The sequence below is a fragment of the Crocuta crocuta genome, unplaced genomic scaffold (genome assembly GCF_008692635.1).
Source record: "Crocuta crocuta isolate KB4526 unplaced genomic scaffold, BGI_CrCroc_1.0 scaffold457, whole genome shotgun sequence".
Taxonomy (NCBI): domain Eukaryota; kingdom Metazoa; phylum Chordata; class Mammalia; order Carnivora; family Hyaenidae; genus Crocuta; species Crocuta crocuta.
Window position 1 is genome coordinate 7,013,881 of NW_027531318.1, and position 19,748 is coordinate 7,033,628.

The 19,748-nt window shown below is 39.8% G+C and overlaps 1 long non-coding RNA gene across 1 annotated transcript; it reads left to right on the top strand.

Annotated features, from left to right (window-relative positions):
- Nucleotides 1-39: 39 nt before the first annotated feature.
- On the top strand, nt 40-1,612 carry LOC144238007 (uncharacterized). Its single transcript, XR_013336973.1, has 2 exons — nt 40-293; nt 580-1,612. It is a non-coding gene; the product is annotated as an uncharacterized LOC144238007 (long non-coding RNA).
- The last annotated feature ends 18,136 nt before the right edge of the window (nt 1,613-19,748 follow it).

Below are 19,748 nucleotides of genomic sequence, written 5' to 3' on the forward strand. Positions count from 1 at the left end.
CCCCTCGGGGAGCTCTCCGGCCGCCGGCCCCCGCCCCTTCGGGCTCCGGCGAGGTGGTCGGAACCCCCCACCCCCCACTCCCCGGTTGGGCGGCGGGCGGATGGTTACCAAGGAGCTTCCTCGGTTGGCAGCGAACGCAGCCGCCCTCAGGGAGGTGGGGAGCGTGCGGCTGCTCCCTGTGGCCCGCTCCCGGGAGCCGGAACCCGGTCACCCGCCGCAGACCGGACGCCGAGCGCGCGGCCGGCCTTCGGTGGGCAGGGGCTGCTCGGAGCTCTCGCGTCGACGCGTTAGAAGTAAGTGTCACCCCCAGAGGCGTGCAGGAAAGCGATCTTGCCGAGCGAGGAAAGACGCAGGCGTTACGGGGTGTCGTGCAGAATGCGCCCGAGCGGCTGTAAGGCGAAGGTCCCCGGTTTGCGGAGGGAGCGCGGCTCGGGGCAGTGAATTAAAACCGAAACTGATTGGAGCGGAATGGGTTACTGGCGAAAACGTTGAACCGCCTCATCCTTGCTGAATGTTTTCCGTCCCCGGCCGTGTTCTCCCCACCCTCTCCTTCCTTTATTTCCCATTTTTCTTTTCTAGTTCCTCTTCCTCCTTGAAGTCCTTTGGTGAAAGAAAACTCTTCCGCACGTTCTGCACGTGAATGAAGGTGTAGGTTGTGCTGAATGAAGCTACAACGCGTTGTATTTTATGTACCGCTGCCGGCACAATACCAACTTTGGCGCATTGGGAGGGGAAAAGTCAAATGCACCCCCACCCCATTAAGCTTGGGGTGGTTAGTGGTTGATATTCAGGTGGGGTTTCCTCACCTCTCGAAATTCCTTATAAGGCAGCATTAATTTAATGAATAGATTGTAATAACATAATTATATACTTATTTGCGTAAAAGAAAAAGGTAAAACAGGAAACCAGAGAAACAAGACCCCCACCAGAAACCAGTATCCAAAAGTAGCTGACTTGGTTTCCAACAATTACCCTCATTGCTGGGCGTAATAGAGGGAATGATGCGGGGAAAAGGCCCTGAAATCACAATTGATTGGGAAAAAAAAATGCTTATCTACCCTGTTTGTCAAATCCACCTGCCAAGTGTTGAGATTATTGCTTTTTGTGACGGCCAGGAAAAGCTGAATGCCCCTGTGAGCTATTGGTAACAACAACAAAAAAAAAAACCCTGCTAGTGACTGAAATGGGTGAAAAAATTAAAAACCTAGAGTCTTACGTGCAACTTCTAACATTTTTGTAACAAATACACTGAAGACAGATTAGCAGAGTACGCACAAATGTAAAAATCTTGGGCAGAATCTTTTTGAAAACTGGAAGCAAAAATTGTTCATTTCTTGATGATAATCATGTGCTGAAACTTTGACATATACCATTTGATCAAAAGCAGCGAACTGGGGGACACTGTACAAGGCAATGTACAATATTCATTATTCATAGATTCCATATTTGCAAATTTGCCTACTCACTAAAATTTGTAACCACCAAATCTGTGCATAGCATTCACAGACATGCACAGTGGCAAAAAATTTAACATTCCCAGCTGAGTGTAACAAGACAGCCCTGCCTTATTATTTCAGCTCTCATATTGTAAATAAATGTACTTTTCATAATATATATGCTTTTGTGGTTTTTGCACTTTTCATGCTTTTTATTGGTTTTGCTGTTTTAAATGCCCCTCCAAGCATAGTGCTAAATTGCTGTTGAGTACCCCTAAGCAAAAAATGTGATGTGCCTTGGGAGAAAACACCGTCCTCAATAAACTTTCAGGCTTATTATTTGTGCTCTTGACCATGATGAGTTCAGTGTTAAGGAATCAGCAATATAAGATTTTTAAATAAAAACTGATGAAAATGTTGTGACCAGAGTCCCTCCAGAACCTAACCCTCTTTTCCCCTAGGAACAGATCAGTGTTCACAGTGACTTCATAGAACTACCCCCTACAATAAAAGTCAGTTATTTACTTAAAGGTACATCTAAATGTTATACCCATTTTTTTTAAAAAACTCATTGCCTATTTTTAGATTCCATTATCCCGTTGTTATAAATCCTTTGTGAATACCTTCAATCCTTTCCTTCTCTCCTCCATTTTATCTTTCTAATCCACAATCCTGGTTAATTCACTGTATGTTTGCAGCAGAGCAGTTGAACTTGGCTGGAGAAAAACAACCATACTAATTCTGGATTGAGCTCCTTGTGTTCCCTCCACCCCCCCTTAAACTAATTTCTGTAATACATTTCCCCCTGCTCTCTTAAACAGCTGTTTGACCTCTTAATCCCACTCCTCCTGAGTAAGTCCTTGCTTCAAATCTCTCCAGGGAAATAGAAAAAAAAAAAATCAGAAATCAGTAACAGCTGGCTGCTACTCACCATTGCATCTACCAACCTTCCTATATCTGAATACACTGCTATACCGCTGCTACTATGGATAGACTGTCAAAATTCCTAAGATCAAACTTGCCACATTTGCCTTGAATTCTATTTCTCTCTTGGGATTGTCTACTTTCCAATTTTTTCCCTCTCAACTAGATCACTTGTGTCAACTTAAAAACATGTTTTAATAGCTACCATCATTTAAAAAAAAAACGGGCCTCCTGGGTGGTTCACACTATTTCACTTTTTTAAGTCTCTGCTTAAATCTCACCTTAACAGAAAGGTCTTTCCTCTGAGAACTCTGTTTATGCCCCCCCCATCCTGCTATTTTTACTATTTGCCATAATATATATTTTGTTTATTGGTTGTCTCCCACTATAATGCTATCTCTGTGGCATCAGAAAAATATGATTGTTGGATGAAAGGATATTTACCTACAGAATTACAAAGAAAATAGCAAGGGACACCTGCATGGCTCGGTTGAGCATCTGACTCTTATGGGCTCAGGTCATGATCTCACGATCATGAAATCAAGCCCCCATATTGGGTCTCCCTGCTGACAGCATGGAGCCTGCTTGGGAATCTCCCTTTCTGCCCCTCCCTGCTCGTGCTCACTCTTCCTCAAAATAAATAAACATTTCAAAATATATATAGTAATTCTTAAGAGGAAAAGACGTGGTTCTGATATCCAGTACTGCTGTCACAAACAAAATAGAGAAAAGCTGGCTTATTCCTAATACAGATAAAATATTGTATTAGATAACGTTTTTAAATTTACATAAATTTACATATATATAGCAAATGTTAGACTATTTACATTCTTGAGAAATTGCAAGTTTGTACGTGCACAAAAGACCCATATTTCAACCAACAGATTAACACATCTCAACCAATAGAGAGGAAAAACTACTAACCCATAGGCTGTAGGTGACCATGATTTTAATGTGATCCTATTCATGGAGAAGAGTCAAAAAGTGAAGTCCTCAAACCTCTAGTTGTAAAAGTGACTTAAAAAGGTTTTGCTAAAATGTCTTTTTTTTTTAATTTTTTTAATGTTTTATTTATTTCTGAGAGAGAGAGAGACAGCGTGAGCAGGGGAGGGTCAGAGAGAGAGGGAGTCAGACTGAAACAGGCTCCAGGCTCTGAGCTGGCAGTCAGCACAGAGCCCGACGTGGGGCTCGAACCCACAAACCGTGAGATCATGACCTAAGCGAAAGTCGGACACTTAACCGACTAAGCCACCCAGGCGCCCCTAAAATGTCTTTTTTAGTTTTGTTTTTTTTTGAAGGGGGGGTAGGTGTTTATAAGAGAGAGAGAGAGAGAGAGCAGGGAGAGGGAAAGAATCTTAAGCAGGCTCTATTCAGAGCACAGAGCCTGACACAGGGCTCAATCTCACAACTGTGAGACCATGACCTGAGCCAAAATCAACAGTCAGATGCTCAACCAACTGAGCCACCCAGGTGCCCCAGTTTTGCTAGAATTTCTAAAGGATCACAAAATAAGAATGTATTCCTTGAAATTTTTACCTACTCTTTTCATTTTTACCTACTTTTTTCTCTGTCCTTGCCTTCCTCCCATGTAGCATAGTATAGCGGTTAAAAGAATGGCTTTTGGGATCAGAATGACATAATGTAGAGCTCTGGCTACATTACTGACTGACTAGCAGTGTGATGTCAGGCAAATTACTAAAATTGCAGTGATTCTGCTTCCTTTTCTCTAAATTGGCTTGATAGGATATAGCACTGTTTGTCAGAAGTAAATGAAATGACAAATATTTAAGAAACACGTGGCACATACATGCCCTACTGCTGGTGGTTATTCATTCACTCAAAAAAAAAATTATTGACCTGTGTATCATGTCTTGGGAACACACTATTAAACAAATTAACTTGGTTTGTTCTCTTGCAGACTTTATATTTTAATTTTTTTAATGTTTTCTTTCTTTTTTTTTTTTAATTTATTCCTGAGAGAGAGAGAGAGAGAGGCAGCGTGAGCAGGGGAGGGTCAGAGAGAGAGGGAGACACAGACTCGGAAATAGGCTCCAGGCTCTGAGCTAGCTGTCAGCACAGAGCCCGACGTGGGGCTCGAACCCACGAACCGTGAGATCATGACCTGACCCGAAGTCGGACACTTAACCGACTGAGCCACCCAGGCGCCCCTGTTTTATTTAGTTCTGAGAGAGAGAGACAGCATGAGCAGGGGAGGGTCAGAGAGAGAGGGAGATACAGAATCTGAAGCAGGCTCCAGGCTCTGAGCTAGCTGTCAGCACAGAACCGGACGCGGGGCTCAAACCCACGAATGTGACATCATGACCTTAGCCGAGGCCAGAGACTTAACCGACTGAGCCACCCAGGCACCCCCAGAGTTTATATTTTAACTGCAATATGTAACTGAAAGGAAACCATTTGAGTTCTCAGAGTTGTGATGTAAGGCTTTCTTTCAACTATGTGGAAAAATAGGAAAGCTGCAACCAAAATTACTCTTTAGAAAAGGGGAGTAAAGGGGCGCCAGGGTGGCTTAGACCGTTAAACGTCCGACTTTCGCTTCGGTCATGATCTCGTGGTTCGTGGGTTCGAGACCCGCGTCGGGCTCTGTGCTGACTGCCAGCTCAGAGCCTGGAGCCTATTTCCGAGTCTGTATCTCCCTCTCTCTCTGACCCTCCCCTGCTCACGCTGTCTCTGTCTCTCCTAGAAATAAAAAAAAAAATATTAAAAAAAGAAAAGAAAGAAAAGGGGAGTAAAAATCTCTAGGACAGCACCATATTAGTAAATGATACATCTTTTTAAGCAGAGATAATAGTGTAAATAGTTAACAGATCCAGAGGTCCTTATTTACTCATGTAGAGGCAGTAGACATAAGGTCTGAATTTACAAACTGGCCACTTTTAAAGTCCTTCGTGATAGATGGCAAAGTGCAGCCACAACTGAGAACTGCACCCTACACCCTTTGTCTCTGTCTGGCAAAACTACAGCCTGAATTACACCAAACCTTCACTTTCTCAGTGGACACTGAGAAAGTCTGTTGGAAAATACAGTAGTCTAATTCCACTAAAATCTCATGATCATCAAAATCAAATCAACCCTAAGTACATCTAGGCAATCCTATATTTATATCTCCTCAACTTTTTCACCACGTGAACAAGGGTTTCAAACTTCCACTCTCCTCAAATCTGCCCCCCCCTTTACTACCTCCCCTTCACATCATCACTTTCCTCCCAAACTGAAGCCATCAAATAGAAATTTCGTCCTTCCAATTTGCACATTTCCCTACACTCATCCCCTCTATTTAGTCAACAATGTACTGAGTACCCACTGTGTGCTGGGGATACATCAATGGGCCATACAGAGAAAAATCTTTACTTCCCCTTCACCAGCCTACATATTAGTGGGGAAAGACATGAATAAAATAAATAAGTGGTATGGTAATTTAGCAAGTAGTACGTATGGAGAAGAATGGAAGGTTATAAGCCGGACATGATTAAGAAGTAATCAATAGAGTAGTCATGAGTAGCTGAAATTTGAGCAAAAACTTGAAGGTGGTGAGAGAGCAAGCTGATGGCGGTTTGGAGAGGAGTATTCCCGGCAAGAGGAACAGCAAGAGCAAATGTCTAGAGGCAGGTGTCTAATGTGTAAGAACAATAANCTTTCTCCTTCTCTGACAGCTCCTCTCACTCCTTTTTGCAGAGGGGAAAATTTTTAGTAAATGAGGTCGAATAGGTTAAAGAAGGAGGATTAAGGAGCAGATCATGAAGGATTGAATAGGCCGTTGTAAGAAGGTTGCCTTTTATTCTGAGTGAGCTGGGAAGCCATTGGAGAGTTACAAGCAGAAAAGTAATGTTAGCTACCGTGTTAAGAATAGTCTATATGGCAAGGAAGGAGGCAGAGAAACTAGCTAGGATACTACTGCATTGTCCTAATGTCCCTGTGCTGACAGCTCAGAGCCTGGAGCCTGCTTCAGATTCTGTGTCTCCCTCTCTGCCTCTCCCCAGCTTGTGCTCTCTCTCAATAATAACCAAATAAACTTTAAAAATGTATTATGAAAAAAGAATTACCCTCTTCAAAATACCAACATCACGTTGAAAAATAGTTTTGGGCGCCTGGTTGGCTCAGTTGGTAGAGCATGCAACTCTTGATCTTGGAGTTACAAGTTCAAGGCTCACATTGGGCACAGAGATGGAAGGATGGAAGGAAGAAAAGGAAGGACTATTCTTGAAAAATAGTCCTAAGGTCACAAATGACTTCTGTGTACCAGTTCTCACTGAACATTTTCCAATCTTTTTCCTAATTGATCTTAGAATAATATGTGGCATTAATAGCTACTCTTTGCATTACATTTCTCCCTTGGCTTCTATAACACATCACATTCTTTGGTTTTTTTCCTACTTCTCTGACAGCCCCTCTCATTCCTTTTTGCAAATTCATCCTCTTCTACTCCACTACCAAATGTCGAAGTTCTCCACGAATCAGTCCCCTGTGGGTGATGTCAACAAAAACGGCCGTTATCAAATTCCAAGGACCTGTGACTCCACATAAACAGCAAACGGTTTGGCAACAATTGTCAGAATCAAGTTTAGGTGAACTGGAAATTAGTAAAAGGTTACAGTACCCAGCTGAATAGTTAATCAAGAACAAGGTGGTAGAATCCCGTTAGGAGGGCTTTGTGTTATTTACACTAACTCTAGCCCCATTTCTTCATCCCCAGTTCAATGGCAGTTTTGAAGACAACAGCCTGCATTTCCAGTGTAGGTTCCTGGTGACAAAGGTAGCAAAATGGACTTTGTTATTAAATAACTGTAATAGTTTTTTATTTATTTATTTTTAAAAATTTATTTATTATTGAGAGACAGAGCATGAGCATGGGAAGGGCAGAGAGAGAGAGGGAGACACGGAAGCTGAAGCAGGCTCCGGGCTCTGAGCTGTCAGCACAGAGCCCGACGTGGGGCTCAAACCCACAAACTGTGAGACTATGACCCGAGTCGAAGTTGGACGCATAACCAACTGAGCCACCCAGGTGCCCCATGTAGTAGTTTATTTTGACCTGTCTGGTAGCTCCCTGAAGGACTGGTGCAAGGACTTGCTCTTATTTTGCCTAACTTCAAACTCTCCTGAGGCAGAAGTGACTACCTAGGGGACATTTGTCAAAAACATTTAAAGGCAAGTTTATTAGTAGCTGCTAGTTGGGGATAGGAATAACATTTGGGGTAAACAATAAATACAACAGAAGGCCTGGGAGAAAAGGCTGAAAAGTGAGATACTTTGGAGAACAAAATCTTTGAAAAGCTCCTACATATTCCTGGGAATCTAAAAGACTACCTGGGGCAAATGCTCAGAAAAAAAACCTGCAAAGTTCCTAAAGTCTCACCTCTAGCTAATATTCAGGATCTGCTCAGATAAAAAGTGAAAGCTAAGGTAGATTTATAAATTGCCCATTTGGATGTTAAAGACATGCCCCCAACACATGCAAAGAGCCCTCTGACAAAGCCTGGAAGTTGTTTTCATTTTTTTTATTCTAGGCAATTAAGGAAATCTCTGTTGAATCACTAGCTGACCACTAAGCCAACAGAACAGAGATTTCAGTGGTCACAAATAAGGAATACAGACTTGACAAAGTTAGTTCAGAAAAGTCATTAAACAAACAAAAGCAATCACAGTAAGCAGCAAAACATTCCAGGGAGGGAGAAGAATCTGAATTCCAGACTTGCTACACTGTAATAATCAAAATGTCCAGTTTCAACACGAAATAACCAGGCAGTCAAAAAAAAAAAAAGTGTGTCCAAAATACAGAAAAAAAAAGTGAATAGAACCAATCTCCAAGGAAGCACAGACATTGGACTTACTAGACAAAGACTTTCCACCAACTTTTTTTTTAATGTTTTATTTATTTCTAGGAGAGAGAGAGAGAGAGAGACAGCGTGAGCAGGGGAGGGTCAGAGAGAGAGGGAGTCACAGACTCTGAAACAGGCTCCAGGCTCTGAGCTGGCAGTCAGCACAGGGCCCAACGCGGGGCTCGAACCCACGAACTGTGAGATCATGACCCAAGCGAAAGTCGGACGCTTAACCGACTAAGCCACCCAGGCGCCCCTCCACGAACTTTTTAAATATTGTGGAATAGTTAAAGGAGACCATGAACAAAGAGCTAAAGAAATTAGGACAGCAATGTCTCACCAAATAGAGAATACTGATAAAAAAGTTAGAATTACAGAAAGGAACCAAATAGAAATTCTGGAGTTGAAAAGTACAACTGAAACTAAAAATTCACTCGAAGGATTCAAAAATATGTGTGAGCTGTCAGTAAAAGAACCCAGAAGACTGCAAGATAGGTCAACTAAGACTACCTAATGTGAGGAGCAGAAAGGAAAGAGAATGAAGAAAAATGAATAGAGCCCAGAAGATCTGTGGCACAACCTCAAGCAAACCAGTATATGCATAGTGGGCATCCCAGAAGGAGAGGAGAGAGAGAAAAGGAAGAAATAATTGCCAAAAACTGCCGGAGGCCACGCCGGCTCCGACAGGTCCAGGGGTCCCTGAAGGATGGACGGTGTCGGCGAAAGAGAATGAGAGAGCCCCGAGATTCTTTCTGATCACCAGGCAGGCATCTCTGTCCTGTCGGTTTTGGTGTCTTTATTTAAAGGTTCAACAACCATATGAGGTCAGAGAAAAGAAATTTCTTACAATGAGAGGTCTTTTGTGATATCAATTACAGAATTATCCCAGTCATGGTGAATTTACAACCAAGAAAATAACAGGATGCTCTTAGTGAAAGACAGGATAACATATAGGTTAGGTTGTATATAGATAAGCTAGGAGTCATTCTGTCTGACTCTCAAGAGGATGAATGTTTCTGAATTGGTTTGTGTGTGGAAGTCCTCATGGGGGCCCTAAATGTGTCCATCTTGGCACCTGGGTTTATGTTTTAGCTACTCTTATCAATCCTCATCCCAGTTGCCAGTGTAAGGGAGGGTGTTTGTGGAATGTAGGCCTTGAGGAAGGGACTGCCATACATCACCAATTAGTAAGTTATGTTCTGTATTTATCTGTACTTTAACTATAAATTAGGCTCTTCTGATATGGGACCAGGCTCAATAGAAACTCTTGTGTTCTTAACCCCCTTTATTATCTAAGTCTTGGATCTGCAAGGCCCATAGGAAGAGCCTTTTGACAATCGCCCATAGAGCTTTCATCTAAAGTCTCTTTTGTAAAGGCAGGAATATGCTTTTCCTTATGAGGTATCTGTATTCAGAATATGGGTCTGATATGGAATATTGGGAGGCCTGGTCAATACCAGCAGGCTCATTTCCAACATGAGCCAGTAGTAGCAGAAGGAGATACTAGTCTTCATTTCTCATGGGAGGAGCTGCAAACATTGTCACTTCCTTGCCGTGATTGCCATCCAGAGAGGCCGGCGCGGCTCCCGGCAAAAAACTTCACAGATTTAAAGAAAGACATGAATTTAAATGTCCAAGAAGCTCAATGAATTCCAAGTAGGATAAACTCAAAGAGACCCACACCAAGACACATTGTAATCAAACTGTCAAAATTCAGTGACAAGGAGAGGATCCTGAAAACAACAAGAGAGAAGCAAGCTCTCAGGTACAAGGGATCCTCAATAAGATTAACAATTGATTTCTCAGGGCACCTGGATGGCTCAGTCGGTTAAGTGTCCGACTTCAGCTTAGGTCATGATCTCACAGTTTGTGGGTTCAAGCCCCACATCAGGCTCTTGCTGACAGCTCGCTCAGAGCCTTGAGCCTGCTTCAGATTCTGTGTCTCCTTCTGTCTCTGACCCTCCCCTGCTCACGCTGTCTCTCTTTCTCTCAGAAATAAATAAAACATTAAAATTTTTTTAAAAAATAACAATTGATTTCTCAACAGAAACTATGGAAGCCAGGGAGCAGTGGAATGACATATTCAAAGTGCTGAAAGAAAAAAAAAACTGTCAAGAATTCTATATCTAGGGGCGCCTGGGTGGCTTAGTCAGTTAAGCGTCCGACTTTCGCTTAGGTCATGATCTCGCGGTTCGTGGGTTCGAGCCCCGCGTCGGGCTCTATGCTGACTGCCAGCTCAGAGCCTGGAGCCTATTTCGGAGTCTGTGTCTCCCTCTCTCTCTGACCCTCCCCTGCTCACTCTGTCTCTCTCTCTCTCCTAGAAATAAATAAAAATATTTAAAAAAAAAAAAGAATTCTATATCTAGCAAAACTATTCTTCAAAAATGAAGGAGAAGTTAAGACAGTCTCAGATAAGCAAATACTGAGAGAATTTGTCATTCGTAGTCCTTCCCTAAAAAAAAAACTAAAGGGAATTTTTCAACCTGAAATGAAAGCAACTAGGTAGTAACTTGAATCCACGATGAGGAAACACTGTTAAAGGTGACTACGTAGGTAATATAAAAGAGTTAATGTATTTTTGGTTAGTAGCTTTTTCTGTATGACTTAAAATACAACTACAAAGACAGTAATTATAAATCTATGTCATTGGCCACACAGTGTCTAAAGATGTAATTGGTGATAACAGAAGATGAAGCCTAAGAGCAAAGATTTTTTTATACCCTTGAAGCTAAGTTGATTTTTATTTAAACAATATTGGTATTAGTTGCTAATTATAGTCCCCAGGGCAACTATTAAGACACTAACTAAAAATTATGTAGTAAAATAAATCACATTAAATATAAATGCATTAAATTCCATATAACAGGCAGAGAAATTGGCAGAATGGATGTTTTTAATGTTCTAATTATATCCACTCTACAAGGGACTCACTCTAGAACCAAAGAACCAAATGAGCTAAAAGGATGGAAAGTGATATTCCAAGATACCACAGACACATGTGAAACAGTCTCCAGTGTAGAATATAGGTTGGTCCATAAAACAAGTCTCAATAAATTTAAAAGGATTGAAATCATATCAGTTATCTTCTTTTACCACAATGGTATGAAACTACAAGAGAAATTTAAAATAAGAGGAATGAAAAAGAAATTAGAACACACTAAAATATGGAATGCAGCAAAAACAGAGCTCAGAAGGAAATTTATAGTTATAATACATAAATTTAAAAAGATCTAGAATCAGTAACCTGACCTTCCACCTTAAGGAATTAGAGAAAGAAAAATAAATGAAATCCAAAGCAAGCAGAAGGAAAGAAATAATAAATAGTAGAACAGACATAAATGAAATAGACAATAGAAAACAGAGGAATCAATAAAACCAAAAGTTGATTCTTTAAAAAGATCAATAAAATTAACAAACTTTTAAATAGAATGAACAAGAAAAAAGATTCAAATTACTACAATCAGAAATAACATGGGACCTTATTACCACTATTGCTACTACTACTACTACTGCTACTACTACTACCACACACCTTATAGAAACAAATGGAATTGTTTAACAATTATATGCCAACAAGTTACATGATCTAAATTGAACAACTTCCTAGAAACAAACTACCAAAACTGACTCAATTAGAATAGGGGCACCTGGGTGGCTCAGTTGGTTGAGCGTCCGGCTTCGGCTCAGGTCATAATCTCATGGTTCATGGGTTCAAGCCCCGCATCAGGCTCTGTGCTGACAACTAGCTCAGAGTCTGGAGCCTGTCTTTGGATTCTGTGTCTCCCTCTTTCTCTGACCCTCCCCTGCTCACACTATCTCTCTCTCTCTCTCTCTCTCAAAAATAAATAAAGCATTAAAAAATTGTTAGAAATAGAATAGACTTATAACAGTACAAGAGGCTGAATCCGTAATCAAAAAAACTTTCAAGAGAAGCTGAGAACCATATGGCTTCATTAGTGGCTTTATGAGACCCTTAAAAAGCATCACCTTCTAAAGTCTTCTTTGAAGACTGAAAATCCTGCAAAAAAAAAAAAAAAAAAAAAAGGTAGATGAATAGGAAACACTAACTCATCTCTGAGGTCAACATTACCCTGATAGTGAACCCAGACAAAGAAACTACAAGAAAATAAAACTACAGACCAATGTCTCTAATGAATACAGAAACAAAGATCTCAACAAAGGTGAATTCAGCAGCATAGTAAAAGGATTATATTCCAAGGCTAACTGGAATCCACAAAACATATTTTTTTAATTTTTAAAAAAATGTTCTAATATTTATTTTTGAGAGAGAAAGAAAGAGCATGAGTGGGGGAGGTGCAGACAGAGAGGGAGACACAGAATTCGAAGCATGCTCCAGGGTCCGAGCTGTCATCACAGAGCCTGAGGCGGGCTCAAACTCACCGGCAGTGATTATGATCTGAGCTGAGCACAAGTACAAAATGAAAAATAGATAAATTAGACTTTATCCAAATTTAAAACTTCTATGCAACAAATGATGTTATCAAGAAAAGGAGCCCACTGAATGTGAGAAAATATTTGCAAGTCATATATCTGTTAATGGTTTCTAATCTAAAGTATATAATAACTCTTCTAAGTCATCCATAAAAAGACAACCCAATTTAACAATGGGCAAGGATTTGACTATATTCCTCTAAGGAAGATATTCTAGTGGCCAAGAAGTATATGAAAAGATGCTCAACATTATAAGCCATTAAGAAAATAAAAATCAATACCACAATAAAATACCACTTCACACCCACTGGGTTGGCTATAATTTGAAAGCAAGTATTAGCAATGATGTGGAGAAATTAGAACCTTCATAAATTGTTGGTGGGAATGTAGAATCATGCAGCCACTATGGAAAACACTTTCTTGGGTCCTCAAAATTTAAACATTAAATTACTATATGACCCAGCAATACTACTCCTAAATATACACTCAAGAGAACTGAGAATAAGTTTTCGAAACTTGTACATGAATGTGTTTAGCCAAATAATAACCAAAAAGTAGAAACAACCCCAATGTCCATCAACAGATGAGTGGATACACACATTGTGGTATATCGATATGATGGAATATTATTCACCATAAATAGGAATGAAGTACCGATACATGGATCAACCTTGAAAAACATGCTAAGTCAAAGAAGCCAGGCACAAAGCCACATATGGTATGATTCCATTTAAATATCAGGAACAGGCAAATCTATTGATATAAAAAACAGTATTAGTATTTGCAAGGGGATAGCAAGAGTTTGGATTGGGGAGTTACTGCCTAGTGGCAGTAATGGTAACTTTGTTGAGTGATGTTCAAATTTAGTGATGATGGCTGCAAATGTGCTGGAAGTCACTGAATTCTGCACTGAAATGGTTAAAATGGTGAACTTTATGTCATATTAATTTACCTTGAAAAAAACAATCAAGGGTGCCTGGGTGGTTGTAGGTTAAGTAACTGACTCTTGATTTGAGCTCCAGTCATGATCTCATGGTTATGAGATTGAGCCCTACACTGAGTGTGGAGCCTACTTGGGATTCTCTGTCTCCCTCTTTCTCTGCCCTTCCTACACTCCCACTTTCTCTCTCTCATGCAAATAAACATTAAAATAATTTTTAAAAATCAGTCTTTCTCCTCACTGTTCCCCCCACCCCACCCCAGGCAATCTTATCTACTCCCATGGTTTCTGTGTATAGCTACCATCAATATACACATGACTCACTAATTTGTATCTCCAGCCCAGATCTTTTTCTGCATTCCAGGCCTGACTATCCAATTGCTTACTTACTTAACACCTCCACATGTATTGTTTCCAGTATATGCTTTGAAACATACAAAACTGAGCTTATTACTTGCCTTTCAAACTGGATCATCTTTGAATGTTTCAGTAAAGATTAAAAATAGCTCACACTCACTGAAGGCTCACTATGTGTTAGGGATGAAAGAAGTGTTTTATATCCATTAAATTTTTTTTATTTTTATTTATTTTTATTTCTAGGAGAGAGAGAGAGAGAGACAGCGTGAGCAGGGGAGGGTCAGAGAGAGAGGGAGTCACAGACTGAAACAGGCTCCAGGCTCTGAGCTGGCAATCAGCACAGAGACGCGGGGCTCGAACCCACAAACCGCGAGATCATGACCTAAGCGAAAGTCGGACGCTTAACCGACTAAGCCACCCAGGCGCCCCTATATCCATTAATTCATTTAATCCTCACAAGAATCTCATCTATTATTACCTGCTTTCTGCAGTGAGGAAATTGAGAAGCAAAATAACGTGTTGATATCATACACCTTATAAGTAAGGCTAACTTTGAACAAAGGTATCCTGAATCTCTGTTCTTAATGATAATGCTAGACTATCATTCACCTTTTTATAGAAATCTAGAAGACATCCTTTTTGCTTCCATCCTTTATATGCTATATTCAATTCATTGATAGGTCTTGATGATTTGATTTCATTAAGTTCTGTCACTCTATCCATTTCCTTTCATCTTTACTACCACCAGCCTTATCTAAACCATCATTCTTCCATCTATACAATGTCGTACTATCGGATCTCTCCATATCCATTGAGAAAAAAACTAATGAAAAATAGTTATGAATATAATTTTGTATCTTACAAGTAGGAAATTCATATTGTCTTATGTCTATGGAGGATTTCCAACTATTAATCAAATTTGGCTATATAGAAAACCTTAGTGAACTTCAAAAGGTAGAAATCTTAAAACCTACTCTTAAGATCTCAATACAATAAAACCTCAAGTCAACAAATTTACCTTTATTTCTTGATAATTTATCTTTGTCAGTCTCTCCAATTCCAGTGCCTCCATTCTGGGTGATCTTAATATGCATATCAATGATATTTCTAATGCTTTGATTCTCATCTTGACTAGCTCTCCTTTTGATAGCATATAAGCCCCTCCCTTGGTCATTCCCTACTTATTACCAGTAACTACAAACTCACCAATATCTGAATTTCATGCATCTCCCTCTATGACCGCCTTCTTCTTTCTTTCCAGCTCACCCAGTGATACTGCTTCCCAACAGTTCTTCCAAGTCACTGGGAATTCCAATACATTGATCCTATCACTGTTTCACTGCCTCTCACCTTTTTTCCCCCTCTTTAAATTTCATGATCTATTATTGATCACTCCCTTGGACATTTCCTTAATGTTCTCTCTTGGTTCATCGTACTCACCTGGCAAAACTGTAACTCTAATCAGTGTTTGTTTATTCCACTCTTGCTCCCAGCAAGCCGACCGTGACTAGAAAAAAAATCAAAGTGTAAAGAGGTCTCACTTTAAGTTTATGAACACAATCCTCAAGTGATCTCAAAATGCTGGCAGGCAATCAAATTAGTTGGCTCTAAGTTTATCCATGCTCTCCTTTTCATAGACAACTATTTTGTACAGTTCTCTTCAGATATTCAGTACTTTCTGCCCTCAATCTTACCCTCAGTGATAACTTTTCCTATTTCCTGGAGAAAATTGAAGCAATCAGAAGAGTTTCTGCTACTATACGTGTCTACGTACCAGCAGCTGAACTCATGTACTCTGCTTTTCAGCCTATTACTATACAAAAGCTATGCATGTTCTCCATGCTCTTATCTAAAATTAGCCTTTCTGCCTGTACTAGATCAGGGATTGGCAAACTACAGCCTGAGGGCCAAATCTTACTATTTGTTTCCACATAGTCCATGAGCCAAGAATGATTTCTACATTTTTATATATGGCTTGGGGTAGGAGGAGAATATACAACAGAGAATGTGTGACCCTCAAGGCCTAAAATAGTCACTATCTGGCCCTTTAAGGTTGTTAGATCCTGTCCGCTCAGCTGCTCAATGATAATTGATTCAACATTTCTCCCTCCTCTCTCCTCTGTTAACAAATTTTTGCCTCCATATTAGATTATCTCCACTATCATTCAAGCATTATGTTATTTCTTCTATTTCAAAAAAAAAGTACAAAATTCTTGACCCCACCTCCCTTGACAGTTATGTCCCATTTCTTTGCTCTCTTTCATAACGTGTCTTCTTGAAATAATAGTCTATACTTGTCTATACTATTCCCCCTTTCAATTCTCACCTTTACTTTTTTCAATCAGGCTTTCACCCAGTCACCAAAACCACTCTTGCTAAGGTCACTAATACCCTCCATATCCCAATGGTTGATCTTCAATCCTAATCTTATTTGACCTAACAGAAATATTTGACACAGTGGATCATTCCTTCCTTCTTGATAGATTTTCTTCACTTGATTTCCAGAATTCCAGATTCTGTTTTCTCCCTATAGTACTGGTATATCCTTCATTGGTATGATGCTTCTTTCTGATCTCTTGACATTGGAGTGTCCCAGGGTTTGGTCTTTTATAAATCTCAGTGATCATTTCTAGTTTCATAGCTTTCAAAACCATTTGCTGATAACTCCTGAATGTATATCTTACCTTCACTTTTCTCCTGATATCCAATTTCCTATATCTAACTGTCTACTCAGTTTCTCCATTTAGATGTCAAGCGAACATCTGAAACTAATTTCCTGATCTTCAACCCTAAACCTGTTCAGTTATTATTCTCATTTCACTGTTGTTAACTCCGTCCTTCATGTTGCTGAGCCTAAGAACTTTAGAGTCATCCTTGATTTCCCTCTTTTGCACCACACTTTCATTTTATCAAGAAATTCTGTGAAATGGAACCAGAGTCTGATCATTTCTCAATTTCTCCACTGCCCCCACCTGATTCAAACTGCTATCATCCCTCCTTTGGATTACTGCTCAGTTGCCTGTTACTTGATCTCCCTGGTTCTACTTTTGCTTCCTATAGTCTATCCTGAACATAAGAGCCTGTGATGCTTTTAAAACATAAATTATATTGTGTCACTCATCTGCTCAGGATTCCTCAATTCCTCCCCATTTCACTCAAAATGAAATCTAAAGTCATAACAGTGGCTTACAAAAACCATATATGAATTGGCCCCTTTTGCGTGTTTGACCTCATTTCCAGTTCTCTACCCTTGCTTGCTCCCATGGCTTTTTCAGATACTCTAGACATGCTACTAATTGAGGGCTTTTGTGCAGGCTTTTAACTGTGTATTCTTCTGCAACATATCCACTTGGCTAACTCCTTCACCTTCTTTAAGCTCTTACTCAAATTTCACCTTCTCCCTGAGGTTTAATTTGATTAGCATATTTAAAATTGTAGCCCTTCCACCTGTATCCATGATTCCTGTGTCTCTGTTCTGTTTTTCTATATTTGTGTGTGCGTGTGTGTATGCGTTTTGGGTTGGTTGGTTTTTTCATTTGTTTGTTTGTTTGTTTGTTTTTACCTCTAACATTGATCACTTTCTGTCATGCTGTATAACTTACTTATTATGTTTCTTGTGTATTGCTTATCTCCTGCCCACTAATGTAAGCTCCATAAGGTGGAAATCTTTTGTCTCTTTTGCTCACTGATATATCCCAGGCATGTGACTCAGATGATGCTCAATAAATATTTGATGAATGAGTGAACAAATGAGACAAAAAGACTAATTTTTAAAGCACCCAACTGCATAATGCTTGGGTCACATCAGAATTCAAAGTGGAGACTACAAATTGTATGCAAATTGAAAAACCAGAAAACCAGAACATTTCATACAAAAATAAATGGGATATGAATAAGACCTAAACCCAGAGGAAAAAAGTATCGACTTAAGGGAATATAATGCCAAACATAGTAATTCTTACTGTGGTAAGAGATCTAACTTACAATCCTCTCTCTACCATTTCCTTTTGCATCTATCTCAGCAAGGCAACTGGACTTTCTCTCCCAGCGGTACTTCTTCACTACATCAGTGAATCTCAAGTGTAGTCATTGGACTAACACCATGAGCATCACCTGGAAACTTGTTGCAATGCAAATTGTTTTAATAATCCCTTCAAGTGATTCTGATGCACATGATTTGAGATTCTACACATTAAAATCAAGAATTTTACAGGGTGCCTGGGTGGCTCAGTGGGTTACATGTCCGACTTCGGCTCAGGTCATGATCTCACGGTTCATGGGTTCGAGCCCCGTGTCGGGCTCTGTGTGGACTGCCAGCTCAGAGCCTGGAGCCTGTTTCAGACTCTGTATCTCCCTCTCTCTCTGACTCTCCCCTGCTCGTGCTGTCTCTCTCTCTCAGAAATAAATATAACATTAAAAAAAAGAAAATCAAGGATTTTACTTCTACCTTTTTTCTTTCCAAGACCCGGGGAGAAGAAATAGAATCCACTTTGACTCAAACACTTTATCTTGCTTGAGGAGACAAATTTAATGAATCAGACAAGTTTAGCAGACAAACAGTTTACCCATCTTAGCCAGTAAAAAATCATCTTTAATTCTTGATGCATTTTGTTCATCCTCAAAACTTTGAATACCCTAACTTCTAGTTTTCAAGATGAGGCAAAACAAAAACATGGTGCATACGAAAATTCACAAGAAAAACTGCCTTACAGTTTTTATCCTGATTGGGGGTGATAATCACAAACAGATCTCTACAGAGTAGCTCATCGGATACCCAAGAATATTGTTTTTTAAAAAGTAGCAAGACCTATGTTGAGAACATCTTAAGAATTTGCTGAAGAACATAAAACATTTGGACTAAATTTAAAACTATTTAAAATCCTGGGTGGCATAGCTTAATTTCTCTCTCTTTTTTAATTAAGCTACAGTCCAACATGGGGCTTGAAGTCACAACCCCCAAGATCAAGAGTTTCATGCTCCATTGTGTGAGCCAGCCAGGCACCCAGGATAACTTAATGTTATAAAGGAGGGCAGTGCTTCCAAATTAACATATAAATGTAATATAATTTCAATCACAATCACAATTTGGGGAAGTAAGGGTTGCATTTGACAAGTTCATTCTAATATTCATGAAAAATTCAAAATTATGGGAAAGAATAATGAAGGGGAGCTCGTCACATCATACATTAAAATTTAAAGCTAAAGTAATTTAAAATGTATGTTATGGATATTGGAAGAGACTAATATCATATGGAACAAAATAGAGAATCCAAAAATAGATCCATATGGTTCTAACAAATCAGTGTATAAAAAAGAAAACATTCTAGGGGCGCCTGGGTGGCTCAGTCGGTTAAGCGTCCGACTTTCGCTTAGGTCATGATCTTGCGGTTGTGGGTTCCAGCCCCGCATCGGGCTCTGTGCTGACTGCCAGCTCAGAGCCTGGAGCCTGTTTCAGAGTCTGTGATTCCCTCTCTCTCTGACCCTCCCCTGCTCACGCTGTCTCTCTCTTTCTCTCCTAGAAATAAATAAAAAAATATTAAAAAAAAAGAAAACATTCTAAATCAGCAGCAAATTAATAGACTAAGAAATGATGTTGAAACAACTGGCTACTTGTTCTGAACAAAAAATTTGATTCCCTCTTCACATAATACTCCAAAATAAATTCTTAGTGTATTACATCTCCAAATATTGAAAATTAAAGTATAAACTACTGAAATAAAATGTAGAATAGTTTCGGAGAGAGCTGGACGTCCGGCTTGTGAGCGGGCTCCTTCGCTTCGCGCGCGACCAAAGAGGGATTTAAAA